This window comes from Triturus cristatus, chromosome 7 (assembly GCF_964204655.1).
Source record: "Triturus cristatus chromosome 7, aTriCri1.1, whole genome shotgun sequence".
In the NCBI taxonomy this organism is placed as follows: Eukaryota; Metazoa; Chordata; class Amphibia; order Caudata; family Salamandridae; genus Triturus; species Triturus cristatus.
The window spans coordinates 543,061,819-543,084,610 of NC_140590.1; the positions used below are offsets into that span (position 1 = coordinate 543,061,819).

The 22,792-nt window shown below is 42.9% G+C and overlaps 1 protein-coding gene across 4 annotated transcripts in view; it reads left to right on the forward strand.

Moving 5' to 3' along the window:
* The window catches only part of UNC13D (unc-13 homolog D), a 697,875-nt gene that overhangs the window by 38,122 nt on the left and 636,961 nt on the right, over positions 1 to 22,792 (forward strand). The window contains exon 1 of one of the 4 annotated variants that reach the window (XM_085616968.1): positions 15,747 to 15,789. The exons of 2 other annotated variants lie outside the window; for them this stretch is intronic. The gene's annotated coding sequence lies outside the window, so the exon portion shown is untranslated. Of the gene's footprint in view, positions 1 to 15,746; positions 16,031 to 22,792 lie in introns of those variants that run through there. One more of the 4 variants, XM_085616966.1, reaches the window with a different exon arrangement.

The following is a 22,792-nucleotide window of genomic DNA, read 5'->3' on the forward strand; positions in this document are numbered from 1 at the left end:
CGAGGGGGCACAGGCCAAGCAGACGTGGGCCGCACCAGAGGCCGCAATGTGGCGGAGCGAAGGGACCACCGTCGATGGGCACACTGGTAGCAGGCGAAGACACAGGCCTCAAGCGAAGGCAAAGTGAAAGCCCAGTCACACCAAGCAAGTCCACTGTCCAGCCCCTCAGAGAACCAAAAGTGAAACCGAAAGTGATGTGACGGCCACTGGCACAGCCCCGCTGCCGTTGTTGTTCAACTAGCCCCGGCTCCACAGATCACCCTCGCATCGGGCACAGCCATCGGTTGGGCCTCAAAAGTCCAAACCACCATAACTCAGGATTGCCAGGTCCGATTTGATTTCCGAAAGGAGTTTAGTGTTCAGCCAGCATTCGTCTTCCAGATTCCATCAACCAAGTCAGGATAAAGTCAGGATAAATTCCGAGGAGCAGTGAGGGTCCGGGGAGCCCTGTGCTCACGCGACCATCTTGGATGCGCGCTTGGCTCCTCCCGATTATGATTATTAAAGGGAACCTCCAATCATGGTATTAAGTTTTAAATTCTGAGTTTGTGTTTCTCCAGATCAATCACTATTAAACTATACTGCCTACTAGTATGGTTGTCCTGTGACTCCTACACCTTGTAGTCCTTTGTCTTGGGTAACATTTCCTATACAGTGATTTACACACGTAAAATTGATTGTCTCTGTGTATATTGCTGACAGCAGAAACTCCATGGCTCGGAAACAAATGGCTTGTGCTTCCACTTTTAAGCATATTTGGGACATTCTGTGGTTAGAAACATATCCCACTTTGTAAATTAATTTTAATGTCAATAACTCACATTAATCGTTAAATAATCATGTGTATCCATTTGTTGAATTAAATAACATAATAAGCTGTAACTGGTCAGTGAAATGCCTAACAAATACTAAAGATTGGGATGTTTTGCGCATCCTGGCCACACCTCTAACTCCGCTCACTGATCCAATCCTCAGGTTATTCCCGCCCTCTGATTCTCCGCCCACAGTTCCTCTACTTTTTTCCCCCCACTTCGACCACTGGTGACACCAAGACAATGTTGCTGCTCCTGAGTTTCAAAAACAGAAGGGAAATCCAGAGAGAAAATGGTTCTCTTTAAATGATTTCCCTTCCCCTACAATGCTCACCTGCCATGACGTCATGCCGTAACTTCTCCACTAGTGAGAAGTGAGCAGTGTGAGCAGCGCACATGACGTGCCTGCTGTCACTGCAGTCCGGAAAAAATGGACCGCCTGTGCCAGGGAACAAAACAGAGCCCGATAGAGACCCGTTTCGAGGCTTCCTTTAACAAGCATTAAAAATGCAATAGGTATCGCCTTTTATTAAGTTAAAGCCATTTGCTTTGCTAATGGTGTTTTATAGCAAAGCAAATGGCTTTAACTTAATCAAAGGCGAGACCTATTGCATTTGTAATGCTTGTTATGTTTATGCTTCACATATGTTAAACAAATTGATGCCCAATTGCCAGATGAATTGTGCTATCAATTCAGTTATAATACTTATTAGCAGGGAAGATTTTACAAACAAAACTCGGAGCACATTTTACTAGCAACAATAGTCCATCTCCAACTTTCATTGGAAACGTCTCTTAAACTGTCATTTGTAGAATGGCGACATGGAGTCTCTGCACACATGTACCAGACATTACCATATAGATGTTTGCTGAAGTCGGGAAGCCGAAGTAGGAGAAATAGTGCTAAAATATTTGTTTTCAACTACCTTGCTTCAAGCTCGCATTTGAAGCACGTAATATGTATCTAGGATAGTTTCATGCTGCAAAGGAGCCAAGTTCAATACTTCTGATAATAGTTTTGAAGCTTGAGGCTATTGTAAATTACCAGAACACCCTTCTGCCTCCCCATTGAAGAGGAGTGGTGCATAATCAAATTCAGTTCTTAATGTTTATTAACATGTAAGGCAAAATAAGATGAATTATCTAGGTAAGATACAAAGTGTTCATGAAGGTGGCACATGGTGGGCGCCTGCACAGAATTAGCAGAAACTAGAGACTAATGGGAGGCTAGAGGACATGATGCGCGTCTGATTCTGATATGAGTGATGGGTCGGGGAGGCATGGCCGGACCAGATAGGGGCCCACGTTCAACACCTCCTGAGGGCGGTCACCCGGGAGGCGGGAAGGACTGCAAGCCTGCAAAAAGTGGGCACCACGATACGTGGGCAGCATTGGAACGGCCTAATCGCAGGGAGGGCCTTTGTGCTGGGATAGTTTAAAGAGGCAAGCTTGCCCTCGGAAGGATTGAGTGCCGCCAGCGAGAAGGATTTACCGCAAACGTTGTCACCACCACTGGAATTGTCACACTAGAAGAATGACGCTTTGCTGGGCTCTTATAGGTCTGCAGACATAGTGCATTAGGTAATGAGGAGATTCAAAGAATGTGGGGGGGGGATGTGTCATGTTAGTGCGTCCGAGGGGAAGGTTTTCAATTGGGTGGATTACATACATTAATAAGCCGGGTCTGGTGACTTAGCGGACTAATGCATCCACTGTTGGGGCCTGTGTTCAACCTCATGGTCACAGGCTCAATCCGGTGGTTCACTCAGCCTTCCATCCTTCTAAGGACGAAAATTGAGTACCATCGAGTTGGGTAACAATAAACATCTGTAATTCAGCACCAAGACACTCTTGGTGAACGTGCGCTTTACAAATACATGTTATGTTATAATTAGGGCTCCCGGTTTTATGGTATTTATTTTTCTGCCATTTCCATCTGTATTTATCCATATTTATTTTTTGCTACTTTTATCTGTAATTATCCATATTTATTTTGGGTTTTGTGGAAAATATAAGCTAAAATGTGCATATTTCCACATTTATTTAACCGATAAATATGCACTCATGCTTGAAGGTCTGCCAGGTTTCAGTGCTGTGAGCACCCGCAGAAGATAAATCAGTGCACTTATGTGAAAAAATGCAAATTTCCCTATCACCCTTGTGCATATCTACTGCTGTTAAAGCCTCATTACTAAAATTATTTTCTTTTTTAACCCGCTTATCTATCAATCCACACATCTATTGGCCTGGCAAACAGTATTTAGAATTACTCCAAAAGTAACCCAATTTCCGTTTTTATCCACATTTAAAAATTAATACAGACAAGAAAATGAATGTTTTCTGTCTGTATTTATCTGTAAAAATCAGTAAAAACGGAAAACAGGGAGCCTTAGTTATAATACACCCAGGAAAGATAGGAGGGCTGTGGTAGCCTGGCCAATTGGGTTGTATGGAATCTGGTGGTCAGCTGGAGATCCAGATTCCATACGACGACAGTTGGCCCAGGGTTTCATCGTGGATAGTCATCTTTTAAAGAAGAATAAACCTACCTTGAAAAGTACACTTGGTGTTGTGTGGTGACTCGGGTTGGAATTCTACACTGGCAACGATCGGGATTTTCACCCCACGAAAGCCTGGAGCACTGCAGGAGTCTGAATTCCTGGCAGGCCAGAGGCAGATACTACGCCCGGCGGGTGCGTGGAAAGCAAATTGTGTCCATTGGTACAAGCAGATCGCGAAGTGACTAATAAGAAACCGCGTGATCTGATTCTGGCATCAAAACTGTGAGCGAATCCTGCTTTTGGGGCTGGTATCTAAATTGGGCACATATGCATTGGCACACTCGCGCCGTACGACGCAAGAACATCTTGTGCGCATGCTTGGAGGCCATTTTATTTGTTTATCCAGGTTGCTCCGAAAAGAAGACCAAGATTCGAGTATTGTTGAGGATGGTTTGGAAAAAGTTGTATTCATGTCAAGTGTATAATGGTTGTATTAAACCAGATCAATGGGTTGAGGCATGTTACCAAGACAAAGAATTTAAAGAAGTCATTGAACATAATAAGTCAGGTTGGCTAGGAAAGAAGGATTTAAATAAGGATTAGTTACCTTACTTTTATGTTGCTTATGAATTGTTGGTTTTGAATAATTTGTTGTTTCGCGGTGAACAATTGGTTGTACCCCATAGCATGAGACACGTCATTTTAGATATGCTCATGTAGGTCACCCTGGCATGAGCAGTATGAAAATAAAAATTTGCAGTGATTTAGGTGGCCAGCCATTGGCAAATGCATCAAAGCCAAAGTTGGATCATGTACTGAATGTGCAGTCAGTGACAAATCTCAAAAGGAAGTCACTTATGATAAAGCTCCTGTATCTAGACCCAGTAGGGTGTGGGAAAGAATTTCTTTGGCTATTGCAGGTCCCATGTGTTTGTTGAGTACCCAAGTATTTGCCGTAGTTCTGATTGATCAATTATCTCAATGGCTGTAGGTCAAATTAGTACATCAGGTAGACTCTCGCACTGTGATCCAGTTTCTCATGGAGGTATTTGAGTAGGAAGATTTTCCCACAGTGTTTGGTCACAGACAACAGGTGCAATTGAGGTCTTTGGAAATAAAAGAGGTTTTAGATGAACATGGAATCAGTCATATACGCACTTCGGTGTACTATCCACAAAGTAATGGCATTGTGTAAAGGTGGATAAGAGTACTGAAAGATGGCTTACAGTTGGCAATATCCAATGGGAAAACTTGATATCAAGCTCTAAAGGACTTGTTGTGTTGTTACAGGGTTACACCCAGGTCGTTGGGAGATATGTCCCCAATTAAGAAACTGAGAGGTAGAAAAGCAGTTTGCAAATTAAATCAGATGTGGATGATGGAAATGAAGTCTGAGATGGTTTAAGGTTTGGAAAAGGAAAAAGTTGGTCATAGTTGGAGGTTGGATGACAAGATGGCGGTGAAGGGTGGACGCTTTGGTCAGGTACCACTGTTCAAGGTTGGTGATTGGGTCAGTGTAAGGAAGGGAAGAATGGTTAGATCAGGTGAGTCCAAGTTTTCCTCACCCATGAAGGTTATCAGAGTGAGACATCGGGTGGTAAATTATCTGATGGAATCGTCTGGAGCATGAGTAAGGTTGTCAGGGTACCAATGTGGTTGTGGCCTAAAGGAACCAACAACAATAGTTAAAATATGGTGTCTAGCTATGAAAGTGATGGACGCCGGGGTGGTGATGTTATGATTGGGTTCCGAGATAGTAGGTTGAAAACCAAACCTGTGTGGAGCAAAGATTATGTGATGTCATGCTAGTGTTTTCCCTCTGGCTGCAGCATGACATTTTGTGCTATATATTTTTTTATGGTATGACTATCTCATGCATTAGAATCTATTTGTTTTGTTTGTCAGTGCCTGAGTAAATCGAATGATTATTATTTATGGAGGGGAATGTTTGGTATCCTGGGCAATGGGGTCGCCTGGAATCTGGTGGTCAGCTGGAGATCCAGATTCCATACAACGAGCAGTTGGCCCAGGCTTTCATTGTGGATAGTCATCTTTTAAAGAAAAAGAATAAACTCAATCTCTTCAATTATATCTTGAGTGCATAGTCTTTCCAGTTCTTCTTGTAAAGCTTCTCTCATGGATAGAGGAATGTTTCTGACTTTGTGTACCTTAGGCACAGGATCACGTTTTAGTATAATCTTGTGTACAAAGTCCGTTAGTAATCATAGGTTGGATGAGAAGAATGTTTGGTATCCTGGCCAATGGGGTTGTATGGAATCTGGTGGTCAGCTGGAGATCCAGATTCTATACAACTACAGTTGGCCCAGGCTTTCATCGTGGATAGTCATCTTTTAAAGAAGAAGAATAAACCTACCTTCAAAACTACACTCTTTGTTGTGTGGTGACTCGGGTTGCAATTTTACAAGGGTCTTGCAACAATGTACAGACAGATGGAAGTGTCATGCAATTAACGCTGAACTTTGTCTGAGTGCAGTGCCAATGTGGAATCGGGGCTCGTATTAAAGTACATGTCGCTAATTTGGGCAAAGAAAGCTCCAGCAGTGCGCTATAGCGGCGAGAATTGTAATGAGTTACAAGGATTAGACACTGCCTGCATGAAACCCAGGAAACTATGGGCACAGCAGGGTTAATCGGGCAAAAGCGGCAGTGTTCAACAACCAATAGAAGGTAAGGGAATTGCAGTTAACAGTAGCCCAGTCGGAATAAAGATGAGCGATGCGTTGCATCCTTGTGTAGTAAGACTCCAGCAGGTATCTGGTAGGATAAGTAGTTTATTGGAGTAAGCAGGTACATCCATACACGACAAGACCACTCTCTAACTGAATGCCTCACTCAACAATCTAGAACAGTGAACAGTGATCAGCATCTAGTAACCTTTTTCTGCTAATTTTGAAAGTACAGTGTTAAGTCTTTCATCATGCTCATTTTTGTCTCGACCCTTTATCAAAATGTCATCTTGAAAATATATGACACTTTTTAACCCCTTAAATAGTTTGTGCATCAACCTTTGAAACACGGCAGCAGCAGAAGCCAGCCCAAAAGGCATACGCACAAAACGATAACATCCAAAAGGGGTTATAAAAGCAGTAAGACTTCTGCTGCTGTCATGTAACTGGATCTGGTGATATGCTGAGGTTAAGTCAATTGTAGAGAACCATTTTATGTTTTTTGACTGAGCTAATAATTCGTTTTTATTGAGATCTCTCAGGTCAATGCATAGGCGCAAACGACCATCAGGTCTGCGCGCAACGACCAAGGGAGCAATCCATTCTGCGCATTCCACTGGTTCAATTATCCCTTTTTTCTCTAATTGGTCTAGTTCTTTCATTACACCTTCTCTTATGCCAATAGGAATGTTTCTGGCTTTGTGAGCAACTGATATAGCGTCATCCTTGAGGACAATATTGTGGACAAAACCATCCAATTTTCCTACTTCACCTGAAAATACATTAGGAAATTGTTTTATCATGTCATCCATCATTTTCTTATCAGGTTCATCTAATAATAGGACTTGATCTTGAGTATTGGGGGCGAGTATAATGCCAAGCTCTCCTTGGTCTATCCAGCCTAGAACAGATGAACCCTTTTCAGCAACATATAATTTGCCCGTAGTGCTTCTGTCTTTAAATTTGAACACCAGTTCTACAAAACCTACCATTGGAATTTCTTCACCAGTATAAGGTTTTTTTTTTTTTTGTTAAAGTATTTTATTGAGTTTTCCAACCGTCTTATCAATAACTCACTTCACCAGTATAAGTTACTGGTTGTAAATCCGGAGGTTTTAAGTCCTGATCAATTACTTTTTCAAACTTATCTTCCCATACTGCCCGTTGTATGATGGTATAGGGTGAACCAGAATCAGGAACAATTTGTAAGTCTATGCCACCAATATTTATCTCACAAACCGGTTTCTTTTTCTTTGTTGAACCAGCATTCATGACTACATTGTCATTTTCTCCATAATCATGAATGCAAAGAATTTCGTCATCACTAGAACCAACATTTACGTCGGCTTCTTCATTTTTACTATCATTAATACAACTTACAATTCTCTTGTTGTTTTTGTTGATTCTTCTCCTGCACACTTTGGTGAAGTGACCAATTACCCAACAGTAACTGCATTCAGATTTTAAAGCAGGACACCACTTGTCTCTAGCAGTGTGACCCTTATATCTACATCTATAACAAGTTGGTCTTGAGTCATCATAATCACTTTTGTTGTGATTGCTAATTTTTCTATTTGTGTCTTTATAACTATTTGTTTCTACACTTTTACTAATAGTTTTAGTGGTGGAAATTTTGCTTACAACACTATTGTCTTCACTTTTCTTTAGAGCCATTTGTGCACACCTTTTTGACATTTCACCTTTTTTGACAATAGCAATAATTTCATTTAAAGGCGAATCCCCGCAGACCCATAGCTTTTCTTGAATAGCACTGTTGTTTGAATGCATTACGAGCTGATCTCTAATGAAACTGTCATGTAAATTTTCAAATTGGCAGTTAACAGAAAGCTTTTTCAATGCAGATACATAATCTTCCACTGATTCATTTTTTTGTTGTTTGCGTTGAAAAAACTCATACCTATTAATTCCAACACATACAGTGGGTTGATAATAAGCATCAAGATCATGTAAAGCATCTAAGAATACATTAGAGTTTTCACTTGGTCTAGTTTTTTTTCCCATTTGGTAATAAATTCTATACCCTTCAGGTCCTAAACTATGTAAAAGCATTTTCTTCTTTCTAGAAGTTGTGAATTCATCTTCATTTTCTTCCTCTAATGCTGATATGTAATTGAGAAAGTAATCTTTCCAATCTAGCCATTTTAGTGCAGGTTCACCTGGGCGAGTTAGAAATGGAATTGGTAACCCAAGTCCGCACCCTTGACTTGCCATTCTTATGCACAATGGTGAATCTTATGAGAGAGAAGTATGAATATATGTATGTAAATACAGATTTACTACCAACTCCAAACTTTGGAATTGCACCTAACCCACATCAATGTTAGAATAATAATAAATTATGACTAATATGGTCTGCCTAGTGGTTGAATCCTAAATTATGGCATGCTGTTCATTGTAAGGACAACATGCAACAGTCAAGCAAAGGTGTGCATGTCACCGTGAATATAGTCTATATAGTTTGAAAAGGAGAAAAGAAAATCAATGTCAATGTCACGTTTTTGATTAACGTTTTACCTCCGATTGTTGCTGTGAGCAGTATTGCCGAAGTTTTGCCTTCAATTGTTGCTGTGTAAAGTTCCCGGATTTGTATTCCTTTACACTCGTTCCGCCCTAATGCTAGAAATCCAAAATGGCGGTCGCGTACGGTCACGTTACGTGACCTTACGTGGTGACGTAATGACGTGCAGACGTTTGTTCCTGCGCCGATGTTCCTGATTGTTCACTTACGCTCGCTGAGAGTCAGCATCTCTGTCTTCTTCCTCCGCGTGAACAGGAATGGAAGATGTTGATTGCGGGCTGGAACGTCTTCTTTGGAACGTCGTCGCTTCAAAAGATGCCGTGAAGATGTCAACTGTAGAATATCGCCGGTATGCCCGATTAAGTTGACTTACAGTAGAATATCGCCGGTAAGCACAATTAAGTTGACTCACAAATCTGTTGAAAATCTTCTCACGGTGAATATGCACGATCCTTCGATGTCGTAAATGTTTCCTTAAAGTACGAGGTTTAATTAGATTTAAGAGTCACAGGTTGGATTCAAAAGTCACAGTAAGAGCAGTGACTTTTCCTTGGATGAGCGGTTCTTCTCTGCTTACTCCTTTAAGTAGATCCGCTCACGTAGAATATGTAATTTCTCTTTTTCTTTCCATCTTCATTTTTTCTTCAGCTATTTTGATGAATGTGCACGGAATAAAAATTTGAAGAAAACAATCTTGTTTATAAAAGTCACTAAAATGGATTCTCATCTGGTCCTCAGTCGCCAGTTTGTAGTAAGACTCCAACAAGTATCTGGTAGGATAAGTAGTTTATTGGAGTAAGCAGGTACATCCATACACAACAAGACCACTCTCTAACTGAATGCCTCACTCAACAATCTAGATCAGTGATCAGCATCTAGTAACAGTAACTATGGTAATGTCAAGGTGATAGCCATGATACCACACCTTGGGGCATCTCAAAAGATGGGACTGGCGCAGAGAATGCATATTCCTTGAGATCGACAAGTATAGTAGTAGTCTAGAAGGCTGGGGGAGCTACCTGAGGTCAGGAAACCCCAGGCAGCATGGCAGAGACAGCACAGAAGGACAGCTAGGAAGAGCACAAGAGCCTATTAAGAGGAGCCACTCAAGTATGTGTCCATAGGATGCCTTAAGGCAGGGGCACTGACGAGCAGGCAAATGGCTAGTAAAGGGGCTTGGCACAGGGCAGGCACAGCACTTGCCGCCCAGACCAGGCACAGGGCCGCCCACGCAAATCTCGGCAGCAAGGTGAAGCCTAGGGGTGCATTGGTGCTAGATACACACAAGAGAGAGGCTATCCCTTTAGGCGCTGTTAGAGAATGCTGTCATGACAATAGACTAAAACAAACCTAATGTTAATAAATGAATAATATCAGATGTATGTGCGTGAAGTTTGTGTTGATCAGTGAATTGTCTGATGATGATTGACGTGAATAAACTGCGGACGTTTTGCCCCAACAAGAGTGTGTAATTAAAGAAAGGGGAGGTGGGCGGTCAGTGGGTAAATGGCCTGGGAGTCCCCGGTGGGCACTAACCCGTCTGGGAGGGGCTGAGATGCAGGCCGGGGAGGCACAGTCGGACCAGATAGGGGCCCGCGTGGAATGTCTCGCATGGGCAGTCACCCGGGAGGTGGGAAGGACTGCAAGAATGCGATAAGCGGGGGCATTTGAACGGCCCAAGCGCAAGGAGGGCCTTTGTGCAGGGATAGTTTAACGGGGCAAGTGGTGGCACAGTCTGCATGTGCTGTGTGCCCCTGGTAGAATTGACCCACCCAAACCAGATGCATGGGCGTCGCAGACGTGGTCTCTTCGAAGGGGGCACAGGCGTAGAAAGCACAGAAGGACAGCTAGAACGAGCACAAGAGCCTATTAAAAGGAGCCGCTGAAGTACGTGTCTTTGGGATGCCCGACGGCAGGGGCACTAGGGGAGCAGGTGAATGGTTAGTAGAGGGGCTCAGCACATGGCAGACACAGCACTTGCAGCCCGGGCCAGGCACAGGGCCGCCCACACAACCCTAAGGGTGCATAGGTGCTAGATGCCCACAAGAGAGAGAGGCAGGGTCGGATTGGTAAGGCGAGCACTCGGGCCGGTATACAAGTTGCAGCTGTGGGCCGATTTGGGCTGTTTCTGTGCAGTTCAGAGGATGCCAGGAGCCCAGTGGGGGGCTGAGCAGCCTTTACTGAGGCAGACAAGCCTCTATTACCTCCAGTGGTTGAAGTGGGCAGGAACGGAAGGGCATGGCGTGCCCCTACTTGTTTAATTTAACAAAGTCCGTTCCCCTACTTCTTCATTTCAAAAATGCGTCCCAGGACGACAGGAATGCTCTGAGTTTAAAAAAAAAACTACAGGATCATCCAGGCCGGTGTGCTGCAGAGCGAGGAAGGCCTCCCCCTTCCCCACTGTAACTGTGGGCAGGGACCTGCCCAGCAACACTGTAGGAGCCGTGGTGCACTGGAGGAGCAATCAATCGGCACAAAAACCCGGCTACCTCTGATGGGCCCGGCTGTGCAGTGATTTACACCTCATTTAGTGAGGAGGCCACCCACCTGCCCCCACTGTGACCAATACAATGGACACATCAGGACACATTGTCGGCCCCGCCCTTGACCTCATCTGCCCTTTATTTTCCAGCTCACCCAGACTGACAATACCACACGGAAAGAAAGAGGACTTCATGTGGAATTCGTGGCAGACTGTGCTCAAACCTTGGCGCTTTTTAAAAATAAATGTGGAAAATGTTTAATGTCTTATCTGCTGTTTTCCGTATTATATTTTATAAAATGTGTACTGCTTCTCTGTCTATGTTCAGGGATGTGGTCTTTTTGAAAATACTGTTTACCCTTTTCTAAGGATATAACATAAAAGCAGCCCGAGGTGTCCATTTCTGTGACACCCGAGCACCAGAGCCCCTTGTGAACCCCATCCGGGGTCTGACTGTGAAAACAAATAAGCCCTGGCTCCAAGGCCGGGCTGGTGTACTGGGCATCGGAGGGGAGGCTGGTTTTATTACTGGAGGCTGCAAAACCGACCCCCAGTAACAAAACCCGTAGGGCTGTCCAGCACAATGACTCACTTCTTACTCTCAAAAACGCAAAAATCACTGCAGGATTCCTTGTAAGCCCAGCAGATTTCAGGCAACAATAAAAGAGTCAAGATTTATATCTCTGGTGGTTGATCTTCCTGTTGGAGAGAGATTGGAGCATTGTCTATTGCCAGTTTTGACCCATCCATTGTAGCGCAGAGGGGTAAAATGCCTGCTGCAAAGAACCTGTACCATACAAATTACAGAACTGTATTTAATGGGCAAAGCTCAGTGGGTTACTGCTTTTGTCACAGAGAGCTGCATGCAAACTGCATGGTGAGGGTTTGGAAGTTATGTTTTTTCCCCAATCATTCATTATCCTAATACTGCTAAAATTGGTTTGTTTGGGAAGAAATACATTCTTATTAGAAAATCCAACTACTATGTTACATTTTGAACCCTCGGGTTGTGTTCCAGATCTTAAAAAAATGCCAACCAGAATTGATGGCATGTGAATCCTAACACCTTGTAGCCCCTTTTGTGTTGTAAACATTTTCTAAACATTGTTTTACACACGTATGATTAATTGTCTCTGTATGTGTGCGTGATGTAAAGTGCTCCAAGTCCCTCTCTGGTATGAGAGGCACTATAAAACAATTTAAATACATGTGAGAGAGGGGCAGTGGAGAGATGAGGGGCGCTGTTGGAGGGTGATAGTGAGGGAATCCTTGAAGGGCCCCAACAAGATTGTCGTATCCTGATGCACCGTAAGGTCATCATTTACTGTTCTCTAAAAGCTAATACAATGGAATACATAATACAATGTGTTGTAGAATGCACCATTTATGTAATTTTTTCCAACATTTTCTAGGGGAGAGAACACCCTCTCCCCGTGTCCCTTTTGCAGTCATCAGGCTTGCTTGCTGCGTTCGCATGCATCACACTGTACTTTTTCCAGGATGTTGTTACTTTTTTAAGGCAGTGCGTAATTTGAATTGAGTCACAGCCAGGTGTTTATAATGGGGCAGAATTGGGTTGTAGCTGAAGGCAGTGCAAGTGTCTCTCAGTGGGACAGAAGGGTGCTCAGGGAGGATAGGATGTGGCACTACGGCCAGAGCTACCAAATCTGGAACTGGGGAATCTGGCTTCATGACCAGTCCATCAGACCACTCTCCTGAGGGAGCACATTCCCCTACTAGACCTTAGAAGGCCATACTAGACCATAGAAGCCCTGGTCTCTAAGCACCAGCAAGTGGACCCTACCGGTGGCCAGTGTGGGTTAACCTTGAAGGCCTGTCCATCACAATCCATACTGAAGTTCACCTACAGTCTTGCGGGTAGGCCTACGAAGCAGCACACCCTAGAACAGCAGTGACTTTGTCACTGAGGTCACAGGACCCTTGCGCCAGTCCGCCTCACACATAGGTGCCTCCATTGGCCTTGTTCCAGCAGTATTAATGCAACTCACCAGGGATTGGCAATGCAGGATTTGCATGCACAGCAGACTAAGGGGCATGTTTACAAGGGCCTCACGTCATGCTTGCACCACGGAACGTGGTAAATGCACGTCACAAATCTGCAAGTCATATTTATGAAGCCACGCAAAGTCACTTTGCATGGCTTCATAAATAGGGAGTAATGCAACACAGCGCAAATTTCTGCTGTGACTTACTCTGCACAAGGGAAGCGTTGCACGTTTTTTATGCATTCCCAGATTTGCACGGACTTGTAAACCTGGGACGGATTCAAATTCTTACGCCTCCCCGAGGGAGGCACAACAAGGAGAAACATCTTTATTTATCCCTATTTTCCTCTTTCTATATGTGCAGCACTCCTACAAAGAAGAAAAAGCCTCTCGGGTTTGCTTTTGTGAACAAAAACAATGCTGCATGCAACGGAGGTACCATTGCACCATGGTGCAAGGGTGCCTGCGTTGGTGCTAGGCTGACGAAACGGCACCAGCACACTTGGAAAGGGCAGGAATGCACCGTCTTGGATAAAGACGGTGCATTTCTGCCCTTTCCCTGTGACGCAGGGCAGCACAGCAAAGTAACTTGATGCGTTGCACCACCATTCCCGTAAATATGTCCCTAAGTTCTCAAACTTCACGGTGTCTCTTTGCTTCAAGCAGCAAGCACTTTTAACATGTGCTGCCTGTTTTTGGGCCGCTGCAATTACGCAGTAATGGAGGGCAAAATTATGTTGCAGTGTTGACTAAATTATGCAGCAAAGAAAGACTGCAGTTTAATGTGGTACATTTTCTGATACTTTGTTATTTTGAAATTTTTACACATACTAACAGTCTCTGCAAAGCTTTTGCCTCATTAATAGCAGCCCTGAGAACGTGACCAGTCAACCTTAGTAAAGGGCCCTCCACTTCACAGCAACACAAGTCACGTTGTTTTGATCCATTTGAGATACAAACAAATTTTTAGGTAAAACCATCAGCTTATGAAGCAGATGGTGCTTTATGTGGCAAACACGGCAGAGTTATAATTATGTGGAAAACATTTGCAAACTAGGATATTTTGCCATTCATGTTTGAACTTCTCTCATGCAGTCTCTGGTGGGTGGTATTCCTAGACACCTACAGTGCTCATGGAGAGACAAAGGAGGAAGGTGCCTAATAGTGATTGCAGGGGATAGTAGCCTGTAGGGGAGAAAATAACTGATTGAAATAATCTGAGGACCACTACCTATTTTTGGCTCTACCATTGTTTGAGTCTCATAATTTCAGAATTGATGCATTTGCAATTCTGATTGCTATCTAACTTGAGTGGTAATTAAACAAACTACTCATAAAATAGCTGTATCTCATTCATCTGATACTGCTGAAAGCATCTGCAAATCCAGCAGGTCTGGGTTGTTTTAGAGTGCTAGGTCTAGATACAATAACAGGAAACTAAGAGGCATCTAATGCTGGCTTCATGACATGTTGCGTGAAGCATGTAAAAACACATGAATACAATTTTGCATTGACCGTGGGGCACAGAATTATGTCATCAACAGTGCTCCCCAACACGTGGGGCTTCCTGTCATCGAATCTAAAGCCAAATGTTATGTTCAGAAATGGTTAGAAAAAGGGAGTAGTGCTAATGAAAGAAACTGCATGGCTCGGACACAAATGGCTTATGATTCCACCTATATGCGTATTTGGGACATTCTGTGATTGAATACGTATCCCACATTGTAAATGTATTTCAATGTCAATAACTCATCTATTAACTCCTTCGGTGCCCATGACGAGATGGTCTCGTCATGGAGCGCGGTTGCGCTGTGCCCATGACGAGACTATCTTGTCATGAACCCCGCCCGCTAATGAAAGGGCCGGCACAGGGCGGGGAAAGGGCGGGGCACTCAAGGGGTTAAACCTCAAATAAACGTGTATCTATTGGTTGCATTAAATAACATTATAAGCTGTAACTCGTCAGTGAAATGCCAAACATACTAAAAATTGGGATGTTTTGCTCTTTCTAGCCACACCTCTGACTCCGCCCACTGACCCAATCCTCGGAACATTCTCGCCCCCTGATGCTCCGCCCACATTTCCCCTACTTTTTTTCCCCCACTTCGACCACTGATTTCCTCCTGTGTTACCAATGGGGCAGTCGAGTCACTCACTGGGCTGGCCCATTAATGTATGCAGATTTAGGGGGGGCTGAGCAGAAGTGGCCTCACTTATATTCAGGTGTCGTTCACCATTGTAAACTAATCCGGGCACAGAGTCTTAGCAACATTTCTTTTTTTTTTTTTTAAATCTCAGTGAATTTAAGAAAAACAGCCCTCTTTCATAGCAACCCCTCTCCTTTTTGTAACACGTAAAACACTGCAGCAGTGTTATTAGAAAAGACGCAACTCGCAAATGTGGGTCTTCTTTGGGTCCAAGACGCTGGCTCACTAAAACAAGCATGCAGGGGCAGTCTACCAATAAGAAGCAAGTTACTTGCCTGTAACAACAGTTTTGCAGCTTCATACAATTCTAGATTCATATGCTGTACTTTAAGAACTGGATTTGATTACGCACTACGCTTCACCTCAGATTCTTACCTCTGAAAAACCTGTAGGAGGATTGTAACATCATTTAAAAGACGTAACTAGAGCGAGCGGTAGTGGTTACTGCGCCCTGCCACGCCTCCTTGGCGCGCGGCCTGCCCGCACTTGCCTGGAAGGGCGGGGGCACAGTCAGGCGAAGCAGAGGAACTCCCTGGACTCAAGCGTCTCCGCGAGGTAAGTGCATCGCAGTACTTCTCATCTGGAATTTACCCTTTGTGCCGAGGGTCGACTCGGCACCAATCTGGCAGTAGCGTGGCAAGGATGCCAGGGGCAGCCAAGGAAAACAACTACTTTGACTGCTGTTGGGGTAGCAAATAGAACAGCGGCCTGGGCCCCGTTGTCACTGCACCTCCCGTATCAGTGGTAGTAATGTTCCTGCGCTTTGGCTTTCACTGTCTTTTCAGAACCACCAGAGGTAAGATTGTAGGACCAAATGGGCTTGGAATGTCAACTTACTAGGTGTCTCACTAGTTACCAGATGACCCCATGTTAGTGAGAATTCATTGTTTCCCGTTTTGGTTTAATAACTTTGTGCATTATGGGAGTTGTAGTCCAGGTTCACCTAGTTTACCTACATAACCCGATACACCCGAAAACAATTATTTGCAAAAAGAAAATGCCAGCTCTAAAGCATTGCATCCTTTATGACACTGAATTATCTGGTAACCTTCAGTGGCGCTGGATGGGTGTCACACACCTCTGGACCTCGGTGTGACAACACATCTGCACTAATGGTAGCTGCACCCTTGCTTATAGATCTAGTTACTCGTGCTGTCTTTCCACCCTATCTCTATTCCTCTAATCTCTCATGTTCTTTCTTCATTTGACTCGCTCTTCCCTTACCCAATCCTCTATCGCACTCTGCCCCCTTCTGTCTCCCACTTATCTTCATTTGTCTTCTCGGCTATCCCTGGCATCTTTTATTTCAGGCCCCTTTCTATTTCTTTCCTCTTTTGCACGACCTTATATCCTTTTTCATTCATTCTCATTTTCTCCTTATCCCATTGTTTCTTTTTTCTCTTTTAGCCGTCTTTCTTTCACCCCTCTTATTTTCTTTAATTTACCTTTCATTTGCATTTCTCTCTTATCCCTCCCCCCCCCCCCCACACTTTCCCGTAAGAGTAAATACAGAGCAAGATTCGAGGCAGGCTCTGTGTAATTAAACAGTTTTGACCATGCAGCAAAGCATGCTGCAGCACCCCCACCTTGGGGCCCCGCTGCCACTGGTAACTATCCCCCTGCTTAGATCCATGTCACTGGGTTACAGGTTTCTAAGTCTTCGAAATTACTTTTACAGATAATTGTTTTCAGGTGTCTTGGTTCTAATGAACAGAACCGGAAAGAAGTTCATTCTTTTTTGAAAGCCCGAGAGTGGGAACGAGATTGTAACCTGGAGTCACCCGGTAACCGTGCGCGAGCGCAAGCATGCATTCAGAAAGTTAGACGGCTAATGCACAGCACCGAAATCCCAGTCTGCCTGCTTTTTACCAGCTCAGGCTAACCAGAAGCTGTATGGGCTCTAGCTTTATCCATGGCGTAGTGACCGCTGGAAGGGTTGAAATGGGAGCCAAACACACCTGAAAAGTATTTTACTACCGATTACAAATTTTACAAAGTGAGTATAGGACCCAAGCAAGTTTTGGAAAAAATAGTAGCAAATGATGCCGGTTGAGCCAGTTTCTTTAGTTCATCTGTTCATGCTGCATTTATGTGCACACAATACTTGTGCTAGCTGCAAGATAGAATATTAGTACAGCACACAACTTTCTTGTAGTCGGTGAGGAGGGTGATAATTGCCCTAGCTCTATAAGAAACAGAATGTTAAACCTGTTCTCCATGATTTTACCTGGTAAATCTGAATTTCAGCCCCCGTCAGATATCTTTGGCTTGGGCATTCCCATATACTGAAACAGCCCACATGTGAAATATTTTAGTTGTTGATACAAACATGAAGCAAAAGGAACAAATGATAGACGGAAGGCTGAACAATGCAAACATGCACCCCCAGTCAAAAAGATCTGGGCTTAATCCATCTTCTTTTGCTCACCATGCCACCCCATTTTGGACCTAGCCATATGCAAATCAGCCTTGACCCTGTTGCTCATGGGAACAGTCCAGCCCAAACTGCCAAGTCAGATCCTCCTTTGACTGGAAACAAGCATTCTGAGACCGGTTTCGGGGAATCGCCCCATATCAGCCAGGCTAGCTTGAATTCAGTGGCACAGTGGGCATTGGATCCGGTCTGGGCATACCCTTCCCACTTGGGCGACAAAAGGAACAATTGATTGACGGAATGCTGAACAATGGAAACATTCATCCCCAATCACAAAAATCTGGGTTTAATCCATCGTTCTTTTGCTCACCACCCTAACCCAGTTGGGACCTATCCATATGCAAATCAGTCTTGACCCTGTGCCTCTTGGGAACAGTCCAGCCCGAACTGCCAAGCCAGATCTTCCCTGGACCGGAAACAAGCATCCTGGGGCCGGTTTTGGGGCAGTGGCACAGTGAGCACGGGACCCACGTCTGGGCATACCCTTCCTACTTAGGGCGACAAAGGCAAAAGGAACAAATGATGGACGGAATGCTGAACAATGAAAACATTCATCCCCAGTTACAGAAATTGTGACCGAGTGTGGCTGCCCAACGTTTGCCCGACAGGGGAGAATTGGTACTCGATCATGAACCATACTCATCAACGCTGGTAGCACCAGAACCATAAATGGTAAAATCCACTGTAAAACTATTAATCAAAAGTGTACTAAAAGTAACTTGACTGCTACTTAGATTTGTGGAATTTTTACCAATGGCTTACTGAGTATATTTAAGTGAAATACTTGTGTGAAGCAAAGGGATCATGTAATAAAACGTCTTGGCAAAATGTTGGTGCAAAAACAAAGGTAGCGATGATGAATGCTCGATACTGGCAGCTGTGATCAGGCTTTATCAGCAGTAGAATTCAAAAAGGTTTTGGACAAACCTCATTAATCATAATAGTAAATAATAAGTGCAGGAGGAAGGTAGTGAAAGCCTTCTTAGTTACACAGGGATATATTTGATGCGATAATTCTTCGTGTGCTTGCTCTGCTCATGTTGGTTTTATCCTGCATATCCAATAAATTAACTAGACGGTTTGATCGGCAGATTGCACCTGCATTTTTCAATAATTTATTTCCCTTATTTTGTTGAATCAAGATGAAAGAAAAGGAGCGGTTTATCCTTTTTATTAATTAATTGGTAAATAAATGGCAGACCCATATTTCACCCTGTGGTGAATTTCATCATGGCATTTCTCACGATCTCAATATATTTCTAGCAGGTTCTGATCTTAACATTCTATGTGAGTCCGAAATCGCATCTGTTGCCCAGTTTCCATCGTAGATTAACTATTCTCTTTTTATCATTCTGTTCATTTGTATTTAATCACTAACGCATAAAACTCTTACCCAGGCGCCACTCCTGCCCCTACAGTATTATAGCGATTCAGAATACAGCAAGAAAAAGGAAACTCATTCATTACATTAAAAAGAATGGTATGCAGTGCTGAGCATTATCCAATATCACCTGAGAGTTGTAACCACCATTTTAGCATGTGTTTTCTGAACACCAATTCTTCCATTCTAGCAGTGTGGTCCATGAGATTAACTTCTTATCTTCACATCTGCATACATTGTCAAGGTACGTAGTCGCGGATTTGGAAATAAGAATAGTAAATCTGTAATCTCTATCAACTTTTTCATTGATGACTTGTTGGCAGTCGATATCCTCCTACGGTCTTCATCTGGTGTCTTCACATGCATATATTCCATAATTCGTAGGATTTCCTCATGCATATGGAGTCTAGGTAGATGACCACCTCTAGGAAGAAGGAAGAGTTGTGCACAGGAGGAGGACTGGAGTGGTAAAGCGAAAGACTTGATTTAGCAGGGGTGTGAAATGTAGTAAAGGGAGAGTGCTGTTTCATGGTAAACATTTATGGAGTCCAGTAGGAGTGAAGGTAAAATGCAAGGAGTTGAGGAATTGTCAGGTGTGTTGGGTAAGAGAGGAGGAGGGCGGGAAAATTGAAGGGTAAAATTACATAAGAGTGCGGAGGAAATTTTTGAAGTAAAGAAGGATCAGATGCAAACAGGTTTAAAGAGAAATTAAAGCTTATGGGAAAAGTAAAGAGGTGCTTAAAAGTAAAGGTGTGCAGTGCAAAATGTGTGAGGGAAGTTAAAGTGATGAGTAGGTTTAGGTAAGGTGGATATGGGGAGGTTTGGGTGTAGGTGAAGTATTGAAGAGGCACAATAAGTGAGTAGGGAAGATAAAGGGCAGAGGCTGGATTATGCAAGGAGGTTGTGGGAGGTGAGATGTCAGACTGGATCATCGATTCCAGCACTGCAAAACCCACCAATTAGTATATCAGAAAACATGAATACCTATCTCCTTCAGTTTATAAAGTACCCAAATAGACCTCTGATTTATTTCAAATATTTTTTCTCTCAAAAACATTTTTTGAAAATGTTTTTATCATTTTTTCAATCTCATAATAATCAGATGCATCATGAAAACGAAACCAAGTAAAGACCCCTCTCACCCTCTAAACAATAAAATCTTGGACAAGAGAATGAAAAAGGATCCATGACATTTGCATATTTAAATATCCAAAAATCTATCAATAATCAATATCAGTGCATCCTTCTCCAATAGCTGTCTTTGTTCTTCACAATATCGAATCCATAGTTTGGCCTGTTATTTAGTATCCTTCATCAGGATTTAATATTCTTTTCATCTCAATATCCTCTTAATTGATATAATCCAATGTATCTTCAATATAGTGGAATTTTCTTTACTCAAGATCACAGAACAATGTGGAGTCTTATTTATTGCCACTCTCTATAGTCCTAGGTCAATCATATTTATAAGTAGCTTCGCTATTCATTATTTTCATACCAGAAATCCCTTCTTCTTATCCTCCCACATACATTTTCACAGTCTTAACCGTTGTTCCTTATTGTGTACGGTATGGCATTAAAATTCTCAATTACAAGTGTCCATAATAATTATTATTTCTCGCGCAAACAACTCCATCTTCTCATTATCACACATTTATTTCGAAAGTCTCAATAATTCCTTCCTGTTATGGTAATACGCAGTCCATCAACGAGAGTCTTTCTGTGGAAGTCAGTGAAACATGGAAACCTCTCTAGCAATAGTGCTTATTTTAAAAGATGTTTTAATTCCTCTAAAATAAGAGCAAGGAATGTGCCTACATACCTACTATATTGTGTTGGCCGACCCTTTAGTTTATTTAACTAAAGCCCTGCAATTAGCAAAGGTAGTATTATTCGAAACGGTGCATGAGCATTTAATTGGGGAGGGCCTGTACATCAGAGCTAACTATAACTGGCTAGAATGGAAAACAAAATACATTTTTTATTATACCTATTACATTTTGTCAACCCAAATCGCATAGGAATGATATCATACCATTTGGTGATGCCAAGTCCTGGTAACAGCAGTGTGCATGCTATATATATTACATAATATAATGTATAAAGAGTAATTCATTCTGCCTAATTTGTGGAAATTACTTTTTATCTGTCAATTACTGAGCTCATCTAACACAAAGATTCCTAGACCTAAACCTTTTACTAAAGTCTTGATGGGTTCCTTTCAACAGGACAGAAGACCGTCACCCACAATAGTGGTGATATGTTAACTTAAAGGGGGTCATTTGGCTTGGCTAGTTTGCTTCCCCTGCAAACAGTAATTATGAAAAAGTGGCAGAAAACCTCAGAAGAAATTCACATTGCAGAATGCATGATTTCGGCATAGTCTCGATTAACAGAGACCAGCAAAATAAATGTATTCTTTTTATTGTTAATCTTAGGGAAAAAAAGCTACATTGAGTTAACTGTGGAACCCAAACTCGTCAAACAACTCCGCCATAGCCAACTATTTAAAATGTGGAATATATGTATGTCAATAACATAATTTAGTTTGCAAGACTATACAGCCATAGCACTGTCCACCCCACTGGATATTTATTTATACCACAGACTATCCCAAATTATATTTGTGATATTCCTCACACTGCCAGAGGAACCTCCTGAGCCAAAACTACTTTCTGAGATCATTTCTAATCCTACTCCAACTGAGCAGGTAACCAATATGTATAATGCTGTACTAGAAATGTTAAAAGCTTATGACAACTATGCAAGAGTTTAATGGAATAAAGGCATTGAACAAGCATCACAGACCCCCACTGGTCTATGAGAAGAAGAGGCCTCAGCTTGGTAAAGCTACAGCCACCACATCAATCAGCTTGGGGTATTCACCTAAAGCAGCGGGGGGGGGGGGCAAAGCAAGGGGGGACAGTCATTTGCCATGAGGTCCGTTGTTGAGAGAAACAAGCTACAAAATCAGGATAAAGCTTTGGGGGCATAACTGAATTTAATGTATGTTGCGGCAGAAGTGTCCCCACCTGTGTAAGTCTCCTCAACATCTTCCTAAAGATTACGATATTTTTATCCCTCGGCTGGCTTCTCATATAACTGGGGAGAGGGTGGCGTCTGGCACCTCTGGGGTGGATTCACCTGAGAACCCTGTTGGATCAGGAGAGCTGCAATTAAGGGTCGCAGCTCTCACTACAGTCTCACATACCAAAGGGCCAGGACTCCATACTAGAACTAACAGTCACAAATAATTCCCTTGGAGTTCACGTGTTTATCACCGCAACCTGCATACAACAAATCACCTCAGTCATCCACCCAATCTTGAGAAAGCTGAGTACTACACAGAAGGTTTAGTATTTCCAATTTTTGTTTTTTTAACTTATTTTTATTGAGATTTTAATGTGAGGTATAATAGCCATAATATGCATAATATTTGTTTAAATATCAACAGATTGACATACAAGTAGACATTGCAGGTTACACTGACAAATATGGCATATCGAACAAGAACATATTCTTGTTTTCCAAACAAACAGACAACCGAACCAAGAAAAAACACTCAGTGCAGGTTCGTATTACAATGGATCTTAGGACATGTTCCATTTCAGTTGGCTAGCTATCATCGCAATTGTCGTTAGTAAAGAGACTCATCAATCAGTGAGTTCGGGGTGGAGCAGCAAGTAGAAGCGCAGCGGCTGCCAGATGTTTTTTGGCCGGGAGGCGGGGGGAAGCAAGGATGC